The sequence below is a fragment of the Pieris napi genome, chromosome 3 (assembly GCF_905475465.1).
Source record: "Pieris napi chromosome 3, ilPieNapi1.2, whole genome shotgun sequence".
Classification (NCBI taxonomy): domain Eukaryota; kingdom Metazoa; phylum Arthropoda; class Insecta; order Lepidoptera; family Pieridae; genus Pieris; species Pieris napi.
The window spans coordinates 9989462-10002956 of NC_062236.1; the positions used below are offsets into that span (position 1 = coordinate 9989462).

The 13495-nt window shown below is 32.7% G+C and overlaps 1 protein-coding gene across 1 annotated transcript in view; it reads right to left on the reverse strand.

Annotated features, from left to right (window-relative positions):
- LOC125063494 (ABC transporter G family member 20) overlaps window positions 1-11140 on the reverse strand; it is a 50638-nt gene extending 39498 nt beyond the window's left edge. Inside the window, exon 1 of the mRNA XM_047669971.1 lies at window positions 11016-11140. The gene's annotated coding sequence lies outside the window, so the exon portion shown is untranslated. The remainder of the gene's footprint in view (window positions 1-11015) is intronic.
- Window positions 11141-13495: the final 2355 nt, after the last annotated feature.

The following is a 13495-nucleotide window of genomic DNA, read 5'->3' on the forward strand; positions in this document are numbered from 1 at the left end:
ATTCCTTTCATGTATAGGAGAGGATATAAGGATAGGGAGGATGCATAAAGGATTGGAACTCTGCCCGAATAACCTTATTTTTAAAATCGTAACTTTAAAGTAAATATAATTAGCTCAGAGTAAGTAACATTAAGTTAAGAGCAGTGTTGGCTTAGCGGCGTCAGCGTGCGACTCTCATCCCTGAGGTCGTAGGTTCGGTCCCCGGATGTGCACCAATTGACTTTCTTTCTTTGTGCGCATTTAACATTCGTTCGAACGGTGAAGGAAAACATCGTGAGGAAACCCGGCTTGTCTTAGACCCGAAATGTCGACGGCGTGTGTCAGGCACAGCAGGCTGATCACCTACTTGCCTATAAGACAAATGATCATGAAACAGTTTCAGAAATCTGAAGCCCAAACCTAAAAAGGTTGTAGCGCGATTGATTTTTTTAAGTTACATTAAACAAAATAACCATAACTTACTCGTCTTACAATAAAGTTCTAGATAAGTCAAGCAACAAGTATTTACTTGAAGATGTTAAGTAAATAGCAAGGCCTGAGTAAGCGGAAAGCCTTTTTCCGCTTATTATTAATAGCTTGAATAGTCATTGACATGTCCTTGTGGAGACCATATTTATTTTGCAATATCTACGTTAGAGTAACCTACGACTAGCTAGCGTTTGCTTGTTTACACAAATTAAAAATCCCGACTGCAATTTCCGAACAAAATGGTCTTGGATTAGCGCAGAAGGCAAGATTGCGAATATACAGCTAAGTACTTCCGATTCATTTATATATTATATATTTATTAACCAGCTGCCCCCGCGAACCTCGTTTCTCCTTAATGTGATTTTACTTAGCCTACCTTTTTAGTACAAACATGGAACATTTTGCTATGCTACCCCAGAGACTGTTCGGTTTTCAGGAATAAAAACTTTTTAGGTTTTTCTGTGAATTTTTCTCTATATAAACCTCAGTTTATTAGATTTGAATTAACAAATAAAAAATAGGGGTTGATCGTAGACGGGTGAATCTATTTTTGTATGCTGTATCATAAAAAAATAAAAACAATTTTTTTTTCTGAAAAATTAAAATTTAGGGGTGGACCCTTATCATTTAGGGGTTTGAAAGATATATAGTAGCCAACTCTCAGACTTAACGAATATGCATAAAAAATAAAGTTATTTGCAGTTCTCTATGGGTAGAACGATTGTGGCACGAGGCCCTCTTAACAGAGGCGTTGTGAGTGCTTACTACTTCGAAACTAACAAAAAATTTTATGTTCTTAGAGCGAATTCGCAAAAACTACGTTAAATAATATTACGGTAATTGAGTTCTTTAGTTATATGCAAATAAATATTATTATTGTTAGATTCGGCCATTCTCGACCCATTCAAGCCAGTTGTACAGCGATTTATAACATTTCCTTTATATAACACCAGCTCATACAGTCAAGGAAATCGTGAACACACTAACCAATGAAAAATATTAATCACACAATCGTATTTTTTTTTATAGAACAGGGGGCAAACGGGCAGGACGCACACCTGATGTTAAGTGATACCGCCACCCATGGACACTCTCAATGCCAGAAAGCTCGCGAGTGCATTGCCGGCCTTTTAAGAAATGGTACGCTATTTTCTTGAAGAACCTTAAGTCGAATTGGTACTACAATGTAACAATAATACGTAAACAAAATCCTCAAAGTCTTCCGCGATCCCATGTAAAACCGGGTTTTCGTTTACCCAAAGGGAATTCCCACTTTATTGCTCGAATCACCATTCTTGAGACAAAGTTCATCAAGAATGTAATTAATAAATCTAATGATATATAATCTAAGTAAACTGGATTTACCATATGATCTTTGCCTCTGCAACAATTGCATGAAACGATTTAATTCAATGTCAACCCATGAAGTACTAATGTTGACATTGAATTATTCGCTCGTAGTATTACTAAAGCAGATTTACGAGCACAAAATCGAATATCAAGATATTTTAAACTCGTGTAAGCTTTTAAAAATATTGTAATTCAGCTTTGAAATGAGGATTGTTATGAATAAAAATCTCTCATGCGCAGTTAATTGGCCAAATTTAGGTAAATGAAATACTCGTAATAACTTAAAAAACTAAACGTATAAACACTTTTTGTACTAGTTTTTTGTTACAGACCAAATTTGGTTTTTAATCATTAATATTCTTAACTAAAAATTAAAATACTGACCCTGAAAAAATATAATATCTCATTTATGCTTGGCTCCCTCGCTATTGCTCTACAATGGTTGGTTCTGCGGTACGGAGTGTTTTCACGTCACAATGATAAAAACATGTTAGCGGAAATAAGGGGAAGGCTGGATTGCCCTTACATAGGACACTGCAATGCATTGCATGTGCATACATGGTATTTGTGTGTGTGGTTTTGTTGCGGTGATGTGTGCAGGGTATTTTTATGATTGAATATGTATTTTAAAGATTACCTACTAATATAATATTTAGGACAATATTGTAACTAACAAGTGAGCAGTGTTGGCCTAGTGGCTTCAGAGCTCAGCGTGCGAGGTTCGATCCCCTGTACACCAATGGACTTTCTTTCCATGTGCTCATTTAACATTAGCTCGAACGGTGAAGGAAAACATCGCAAGGAAACCGACATGTCTTAGACCCAAAAAGTCGACGGCGTGTGTCACTGGAGGCTGATCAACTACTTGCCTATTAGATTTAAAAATCTTTATGAAACAGATGCGTAAATTTGAGGCCCAGACCAAAAGAGGTTGTAGCACTACTGATTTTAATTGTAACTAACACAATAATACCCATTACATATGAAATTATCTACATACATACATCGGGGTCCAATCGACACTGATATAGGGCCAACGAAGTTGAATGTGGTCCTAATTTAAAAATAACCCTGTTAAATTGCGATTGCAATAGATAAAAATAATTAGTGTCTATTGCGTTACTTTACGCTCTGTTTGCAATGCAGAGAACTCAATCTTAAACATGCAACACTTTATAAACAATTTGATTTCTGGCAACACTTGTGCCGTCACATCAGTGGAATGTATTGTTTGTTTAGTAACATTCGTAGTCACAATCGTTCATTTAATCATCTTTAATTACCTATCATTAGAATAAATAGTGACTAGACCCTAAAATAGATAGACTACACCCGTTTTTTGTCCTAAGTAATCTTAATAATACTGAACGTTAAGGAACGATTTAAAATTTTACCCCTTGTCGTAAAATATGGTATAAACGGCAGGAAACTAATTATCTATTATATTAGACTTAAACGAGAGCGTAAAGCATGTGTTTTTGAAGTACATTTACTATGAGACATATTTTTACTGCAAAGTTCTGCATTAATTTGTACTATCAACAACACATAAAGCTTCAATAATTGAAGTAGCAAAAAAACTAAAATAGACTCTCCCTCAACGAATAAGTATCGCAATACAGCGAGGAAATGCTGCCAGCGTTAAAGGTACATTGCCACAGGGACCAAACTTTTTAAATTTGTTTTAGTTTTATTTTTATTAATTAATTTTATTATTACTAAATGGTCTCCAATGTAAAGTAGACGAATGAATACAGACTGCCTTTATTGGATGTTTTCAAAATGTTTCGCTTAAATGTTTTATAGAATACTAGTCTGGCACTAGCAGTGAAAGATTTTTAATAAAATTTTGGACGAATATTTGAGGATTTTGCCTTTGAGCGTCAAGGATATAGATAGCGACATAATTTGTTTTTTTGATCTGCCCTGCGATTCTGTAACTCACTTTTCGAACTCACACAGCGGTTTTCGCATCGGCGGTCGCTCTGAAATCAGTCGTGAAGCAGTCATTTTATGATTTGGCATTCTGATAAACAATAAACTACAAACTCCCACCTTTTCAGAATGCCAAATCATAAAATGACTGCTTCACGACTGATTTCAGAGCGACCGCCGATGCGAAAACCGCTTTGAGAGTTCGAAAAGTGAGTTACAGAATCGCAGGGCTGATTCGATCTTTAATCTTATAATATACCGGTAGTAAATCTAAATTTAGAATCAATTTAACATCTTTTCTGTTGACGTCCATAAGTGTACTTGTTTACCTATATGAATAAAGTTATTTTGAGTTTGAGTTTAATTAAAATCAGATGATACCATAATTCGCAATCTATACGAAATAAATACGACTATATCTACGTCAATAATTTAACTACAACCGGTTCAAGAAACCAGTAACAAAATTACTACGCTGCATGGAATTTTATGCGGAGAAAAACTTTATTGGTTGTTATTGAAGATTTTTATACAAAACAATAATAACAGCAGTATTGTAAGTTTAATAAAATCTCGGATTTATATAAGTAATATAATTTATAAGGACTTGGAGATACTTTGAAGCCTTGATTGTTTATGGTAGGATTCAAAAAACGATACTAAATGTTACAACTCTGGAGTACAAATATTAAATAACTTTCGTACAAAAGATCTATTGTTGTATGTACAAAAAAATCTAATCGATTTTAAAATAAATTGTGACTTTTACCAGTATTATCCTCGAAATAGAACTAATCTTAGCGTACGACCAACCAGGCTCCAGAAGATAAACCACTTCGAAATTGTATTCGTTTTTACAACAAACTCCCAAACGAAATTAGAGAATTATTTCCGAATAAATTCAAAAATCTCGTTAAATGTAAATTAATCTATAAATCTTTTTATAAATCCGACGATTATTTAAATGATCCTTAATTCTTTGGATTGCTGCAGTTCAAACAGTTTGAATGACTCAAAACTTGGCGATTAAAGAATCTTGCCCGCTCTACGCCCTTGACTTGCGAACTGGTAGTAATTCTAAATTTAGAATCAATTTAACATCTTTTCCGTTGACGTTCATAAGTATACTTGGTTACCTATATTAATAAAGTTATTTTGAGTTTGAGTTTGTGTAGTAAAGTGCCTGAGCAGGTTATTTTTTAAATAGAAGAGTGGACACGCACTAGAGGTCTATTGGAGTGAGGAGAGATCGCGAGTTTTCGTTTCCGCCATCCCAAACTTGTGACAGTAGCGCTAGTACGAGTAGTAGTCTAGTAGTAGTACTACTACATACAAAAACATCATGATCTAGCACTATTGGAAGTTACAGAGTACGGGGGCTGATGTTAAGTTATAAGACAGCTCATGTACTACAAACATGACCGCAATATATATTCATAAAATTGAACCGTTTTAACTAATCTGTCTCTCTTTATCAGTACACAGTATGACAGAAAGAGACAAATGAATAAATAATAGGTAATTTTTTTTTTAGTAACACATCTAAACTTGACAGTTAATTACAAAAACACGAATACGTGTGAAAAAATCCTACTTATTGTATTGTCATTACGCAAACTCTGTACTTGACCTAAAGATCATTTCCAAAAAATCATAATTTACCAAACAGATTAAGAAATATTTACGTCTGGCAGTTTTGAAACTTGTTATTATCTACAATAATATAAAATTTAAGCCTCATACATTTAAACTTAACTAAAAACGCCTTGTAACGCCCCTGGTTTTTACGCTCAGAACATTTAACTTTTAATATTAATCAACATCGATCGTTTAAATTTTTAAAGACTTGAAGATTTTGTCTATATATTAAAGTCAACTAAACACCATACAAAAATTCTGATAAATAAATATTGTAGTCGAGAGTTTGTAAAAAAATCATCATTGAAATTAAATAATAATTATAAATATTATATAAAGAAACTCGCTTACGCAGTACGTGATGATATATTATACAATTTTGGCTGCGCAAGCGTTTCATAAGTGCTACTGTTTGAGAAACACGTCTGTGAAATACTCTCACACTCACCTTGGCTCATTTGCAAATTTTATTATGAATATTCAAAAGAAATACTTAAAAATCAAATTACTTTTATTTCTGTACGTAACGTATGCGGAGTAGGTGAGCAGTCTCCTGTGCCTGACACACGCCGTCGGTTTTTTATGTCTAAAGCAGGTTTCCTCACGATCATTCCTTCACCGTTCGAAACTAAATGCGCACATAGAAAGTTCATTTGTGCACAGCCGGGGATCGAACCTACGACCTCAGGGATGAGAGTCGCTAAAGCCTCTAGGCCAACGCTGCTTTGCTATATGCATAACTCAAGTTGAGACAAAACATCGATCCTAAATCGTACAAAATCCTTCATCTAACCGCTCAAAGTTCGTTTACATTGATATTTTGTTCCCTTGTTTACCTTGAATCACAATAACTACACAGCCGGAAGAACAATATGCGTTTGAGTAATCAATTTTAAACTTGAATTTTGATATTCGAATACACCGTTAGGCACCGAGCCATGACTGCTATTAGCTATATTATTAATTTTAAAAACAATAGTGTGTTTTTTCTATAAACGAACTTTATGATGCATAAATATTAAAAGATTAAATCCTTTACGCTTTGACGGCAGTCGTAACCTCACAGTGAAACAAAAGACGAAACGTGACGTGATGTCCAAATGTGATTAATAAAAGTCCAATCAAAGGCGAGCGATACGATTCCACTTACCGTAAACAATGATATTCAAACCAAACGCGACAAAAAAAAAAACAAACGCGACATCATTTTGTCTTGCATTCTTACTCCCTGCTTATTGTAATTACCGCAGCTTGGGTTAAAAAAGTGAACATATTGCAGAAGAGAACTAACAAATATGCTATATTCAAAAAAAACCTATGCGAGCATTTCAACGGCTAAAGAATAAGACCACTTAAAATGCCTGTGAGTCGTTGCCGTCAGTTTTATACATAATAATACCCACAAATTATAAATAACACGATTGAGGTAACTAAATTTACATTTTAAAAATAACTTAAGATTATTTTCATTTTAAGGGTCAACGAACAAGGAGGTTTAGTATGTTTATTCAAGGAGAGTGATAAAGTACAACATTAGTTTAACGTAATATAATAAAACGCAAACTGTGACAAAGATCTACAATATTACGAAAATATAAGTTTCTAACAGCGTAAAACGGGAAACATTTTTGCATCCCCTTTGCTATTTTATATGCAAATATATTATGTATTCGTCCAACCTGGTATAACCAACTTATAAGTTTTAAATTATAATTTAACCTGCTAGTTACCATAAAAAACATTAGGTTTTGATTTGGACTTTTTAAATAAATAATGTATGAAGTATCTTTAACTCCTTATTACACGCGACACGCATCAATGACACGACATTGATAATGTTTGTTTCTCAGATTACTAAACAACTTATGTGGTTATTACGTTACTAAGATGTTCGTTATAAATTCCTGTTTAACGCAAATAGCCTTTGGAGGTAAAGAAAAACAAAGTCAGTAACTTTATGATACATTAGTCCATATTGCTAATAGATCGTACGCCTACAAGAGAAATAAATACTTTAGTAAATACTTGAATAAATACTTTCTATAATAATCTTAGTATTTCTACGATAAAACATTAAACATTTATGGTTATGTTATGCGTGTACTAAATAAATAATTATTTTACGGACCAAAATGAGAGACTATTTTTATAACTCGACGTTTTAAATTCTCTACAGCAATCCCAATATAAAATTTTACTGGAACATATAAGCAATAGAGTAGCCAATCAGTACACTCTTTTAAAATTATACAGAAAATATTATACCAAGGGCTAGAACCAGTCTGTTGCATACATTCCTGTCAACAAAGACGTTGCGCTTGAATGCTGTCTCCGACACTATCGACATCTTTATATGTTCGCAGAGTGAGTTCACGGTAGCGATATTGTGTATATGTCATATAATGTATTGAATTTTTTGTTGACATTATCGTATTGGCTTAGTACTGTAAGGGTCTGTTTCACAATGTATGGATAAAGTACCAAATAGCTATGCAACACTAAAGAAGAATTTATTTAATTTATTTTTGGAAGATAAATTGTGCTATTTGACACTTCATCGGACTCATAACTTATGACTTATGTGACGAATAGCGCTATCTGACAGTCGTGAAATGCAACAATAGTGTTTATCCTACCAATAAGTAATAAATAGCTAATTTGGAACTTATGTAAAACTTATCCGTACATTGTGAAACAGACCCTAAGGATAATTATGTATTTTTGTAAACAAATAAAAACCTTGTGAAACATTCTTATATTATAAAGAGAACCAATAACTGCCGGCAACAATTATAATGTTTATTTGTAAATGGTGATGACGTTAACGCTTAGACCTTAAATAATTTTAAACACAAAATAATATTGTTTTAAACAAGTTCTGCCAAAGTTCTTATAGAAAATACAATAAAATCAATGATTAATTGTTGAATTAATCAAATCAATTTTATTTTAAATTGGAATAAATTATTGTTATAATAAATAAGAAACCTAATCTGCGTTTTGTTGTTCATTAAAAAATGTAGTTTGTATGGGAGTAATATGATTTTTGGCCTAGCCGGTAATTTTATGTAAAATTTTGATATTGTTGTGATTTACGAATTAAAGACACAGGAAGCTCCCTTCTCTACTAAGGACAAGCAAATAAACTCAGTTGGTTTTTTACGCTTTTTTAATTTATTTTTACTATTTAAATAAATTAAAAAAAACAGCGTTTAAGATCTGTACGAAGTTAATTAACAAGGTGTAAGCATTTGTATGAGGAATATTCAAGACGAAGGATTAAGGATTTATCATAGTTATGTTTTTGGACGGTATTTAAGTGGTGCTAATTAAAATCTAACCCAATAAATTTATTTTCATAGTTTACAGATATTTCAACCCAGTTCTGACAAACAAATTATATAGGTACCCGTACGTATGATACGCCAAACGTGGACTTACAATATAAAAATAAAAACTAAACTAGTAGCATGCCAGAAAGCTAAGGAATGGATACATAAAATTAAAAGCGAAAAAATAAGACGAAGAACAAAAGTGATAGATGCCTTACATTATGCCCTAAAACAGACGTGGCGGGGCATATAGCAAGATACACCGATAATAGGTGGACCTTAAAGACAACTGTATGGAAAGGACCAAGAGGAAGAAGAAGAGGTTACCCAAAAAAAGGTGGATAGAAGAAATAGAAGCGGTAGCAGGAAACGAATGGAGAAAGAGAGCCATAGACAGAGTCAGTTGGAAAAAGCTGAAGAGGCCTTTACCCGTGAAGGGGTTTCGATCGACGGTACTGAAGGAAGCTAGGATATAGAATAACAAGCAAAAGGAAAAAAAAAGCTGTGTATTATAATTTGTTTTTGTCATTATTGGAAATAAAACGGGCTTTATTATTATTATTATTACGTATGATTGAATCGAACACATAACGTACGTTTTAATTTCCTGCTTTCTTTATTAATAATTGAATGACTTTGACATTTGACTACTTCCCTGATGGCAAATTCCTTTAAAACCAATCTTGTCAACGTTCTTGTTTGTGACAATTTACGTGTAGAAAACGCCATGTCGTTATTTTCGAGACAAAGGCGGGGAATACAGATAGATTATTACTGTTTAAATCTTTGATTTAAGACATTTAACCTCATTTATCTTAAATGATACTAAATAAACTAAAAACAAAGCCGGTATTCCAAAGTTTTTATGTATTATTAAAAAATGTATTGGACGTTTACATACAGGAATCATATTAACGCTAATTGTTCGTAGTCTAAGTCTCGTGAATCAAGAGTTCACACAACATTTTTAAAATTAATTCTTAACAATTCTATATGAACATGAAATTCTCTTTGTTTGATGGCCTTTGTTTTGTCTTATTAATCACCGCACCGCACAAGAATTAGACAATTTAAAAGTTTACTAATTTTGGTATTTCAAAGAGGTAAAATGTGGTATAAAAGCCCTCAAAGTGCGCGAAAGTCTCTCTAGTACCAATTATAAGATTACTAAAAACATTTTTTTATATTGCCTCCAAACAATAGCGTGGAAACAAAGGGTCAAATGTGTAATTTACAATTAATATTATAAGGATATCATATTTTTAAGACAAAGGCTCATATACATTTACTAACTAGTATTTATTAACTTATAAAAATTCCACTTTTCATTCAAAATGTCCAGATATTTCTATACATATCCATACATTGTTTCAAAACTAGTTTTGAGGCACGATTGTACTTAAATTAAATTTTTCGAGCACTAGGATATTCTTAAAACTATATTTGATTTATAATTTAGAAAATATATTTAATCTTCTTTACAGTGAACTATCCGATACCCATAGAACCGTATAGAGACAATGGCAAAACCATAGTGTTGAGCTAGATCTGAATTTGTTTGTTTAACCTGGGCATTGGTGTACCAAATATAATTAGAAAAATAATAAAACGTAAAAATTATTCAAATAGAACGTGATATTAAAATTACGCACTCACAAAGACAATCAACATTAGTAGAAGTAGTTATAGCAAGAAATATATTTAAGCGATAAATAAATTTCTTTTTTCCACATAATACGGAAGAGCTTAGTTTTAAATACTTAATGCTGTTTCGACGCATCCTGTGACAGGATAAATTTTCCTAAGTATGTTTTAGCAATACATATTAATCAATCAATAGCTATATAAATTTATTAAATGTAATAATTAATTTTACATTCAATTCGAGGCATGTAATTTATTAATGCATTGTAAAGTGCGCAAAAAATATCGATTTATCTGATTCTAAATGTCACAAGGTATGTTTGCATTTATATTTTTAGCTTTAAACTTCAAATTAAGACAATATTTTTATAAAAAAAACTCGTACTTGTTAGTTGGTAAAACGTAAAGGTTCTTGAATTTTTTCTAGCTCTCCACGTACAATGTTTAAATATCTGTGGTGCTAATAAAATCACTGTAGAAACAATTTTAACTTAGCTAAATGGGTGCTAAGCAATATTTGAAGGTCCATAACCATAATCGACGCATCATTATAATCCATAATTCACGAAACGATATTTATTGCTCATTAAAAACACATTTATTTCCATTATAACCTTGCCACGTTATAAAAATGACTATACACTTACCTTTTTTTATTTTAATCGTAGTCACAAAAACAATTCCATAAATGTTTTTTCACAAACACTGGCGCGATCGATTCGAATTTCGATGCGCGCGCGCCGCACGCTCACGTAGCACTGAACTTGAGCTGCGTCTCAGCTCGCTCGCCTTCAGCTCAGTCACGCAAATCGATTCTCTATTTACATACGTTAGATTATACCTCCAAAGGTCACGACCATCGGGTAACCCGCTTGTGGAAGAATTTTCCATAATCTCCTGTTTGGTAGTTTACACCTGCGACTTCGCGTGGATCTGATAAAAATATCTTTAAAATCACACGACATATGAAACTAGTTATTAAGCTATTGCATAGATTTTATCGCGGGCTTTGAGCGCGGCGACCGAATCAAGAAATTCCGTAACGAAAAAACCTTACACACGATGACGTAATATAAGTGCGGCCAATACGCGTTAGAGCGGGATAGAACGCATACTGCGTATTCACATCTCTCTGACGAGATCAGTGCAGCCGGTGCGCGTTAGAGTGAGACAGACTATATAGGCGAGCCTGGTAGAGTGGTAGAATGAATTAATTTATCAAAGAAAAACGTGAATTAATATCAAAGAAAAAAAATACTGCATAAATAAATAATTATAATTGCATAAGTTGAAAAAAAATATGCAATAGCTTTACCGCGGCAGTACCAGAGTGCCACACGTTTTTTTGTTTTTATTTTATTTATGACTTGTGGTGGCTAAGTATGTCCGTAGTGTCAATCTATTAGATTTGAATCTTGATTAGAATTAAATTTGCTCGCATTAGCGCCGTCTGACAATGCCGATTTTAATAACTATGAAGCCATCTATCTTACTTTTGATGTATTATTTTCCATAATAACGCAAATTGTACAAAAAATCTACAGTCTTTCTTCTTCTTCAGGTGCCACTTTATTAGGTACTTAAAGTTGGCTGTTATGGGCCTATCTGGTCGCCAAACTGTACATTGTTTGTTTCCATTTTTCGTCATCGTTTCTTGAAGAAGGGCGAATGGAAAAAATGTATGGTGGAGTTGAGTAGTTTATGTATTCATTTTGAAAGATCGATACACGATTTAAATAACTTCGCTCAATAGAAAAAAAATCCAAACATAGCCAACTTTTGACACTTTGAATTCATTTTATGACGAAAATGTATATAGAACATGATTTTGAAATGTACACGATATATTTTATCGCAAGCCAAGTAATCCATTTCAGAAAAAAAATTGATAAAATTACATTAATTTAATGTTTTACATAACTAATTGTTATTACGGGCCGGTGCGCCTTAGTGCTCCAGCTCTCCACTGCGCCCCGCAGTCCACCCCGAGACACTGACACAGGAATGCGTGCTGGGATAGCGCCTTAACTTGAATTGCCGGGTATCTTGCACTTGTCCCAACCTCGGCGTATGTGATGCCGGTCCACTCCCATACGTTCCGCAACCACGACTTCTTCCTTCTACCATCCCATCTCTTACCTTGAATATTGACCATCATTATAAGCTGCAATAAATCGTATCAATTATGACAAAGACACAGTCTTTATTCCATTCATATTCTAGATCGGGATCAATCAACGTCTGGTGGACAGACGTGACATAAAATTGTTATATTATGTTAATATCTTTAAATTTGTATTTACTATTTAAATTCTAAAATCTATTTATGGTAGATTGTATTCATAGGAAGGCAACGTAATGTCGTAAGGTCATGGACATGCCCTGTTACCTTACATTATGAAAATAATAACGAAACGTATATGGAGTCAACTTTAAATGGAAAGAACTGGTCTTTGTCAGAAAGTACATTGATTATTTAGAAATAAATTTGATTGAAATATTAAAATTGATTTATATTGAATTGAGAGGGATGAACTCTACCTACACTGTAAATAATTTCATGACTTTTTCATATATCGTCATCGATATTGACATTCTCATTCATAAAAATTTAATCAGTCTAATTGGACCGTATCAACTTTACTACGTACTAATTTCTTTTCTGATTAGCGTAACACAATTTCACATTAAAAGACAAATGGATAAAAAGACTGAATTAAATTTAGAAAATTAATAGTAAGAAAAAATATTTAATATCTGCGAGCATACGTCTAAAAGATACTTAAATTATAATTTTATGTTATACATATATAATTAGTCTTTTTTTCTGTTTATGTAAACAATAAATAAATAATGCCTATACTTTATTAATCTTGTGGTTGAGCCTGACATAATTTATTCGTAACTTTATTCTATTATACTTATTATATTATACTTCTTTATTATAACAAGACTTTTATAATGCTTTTAAGCAATCGTGGTCATGGTCTCTTCCTCTCTCTGTCTCTGCCGTTTATTTTTTTTATTTTTACATTTTCAGTACAGAAAAATACAACATATTGATTAAATACATAAAGTTATTAAAAACTAAACAACATTTGTAATCCTGAAGTTCAATTTCATCATTT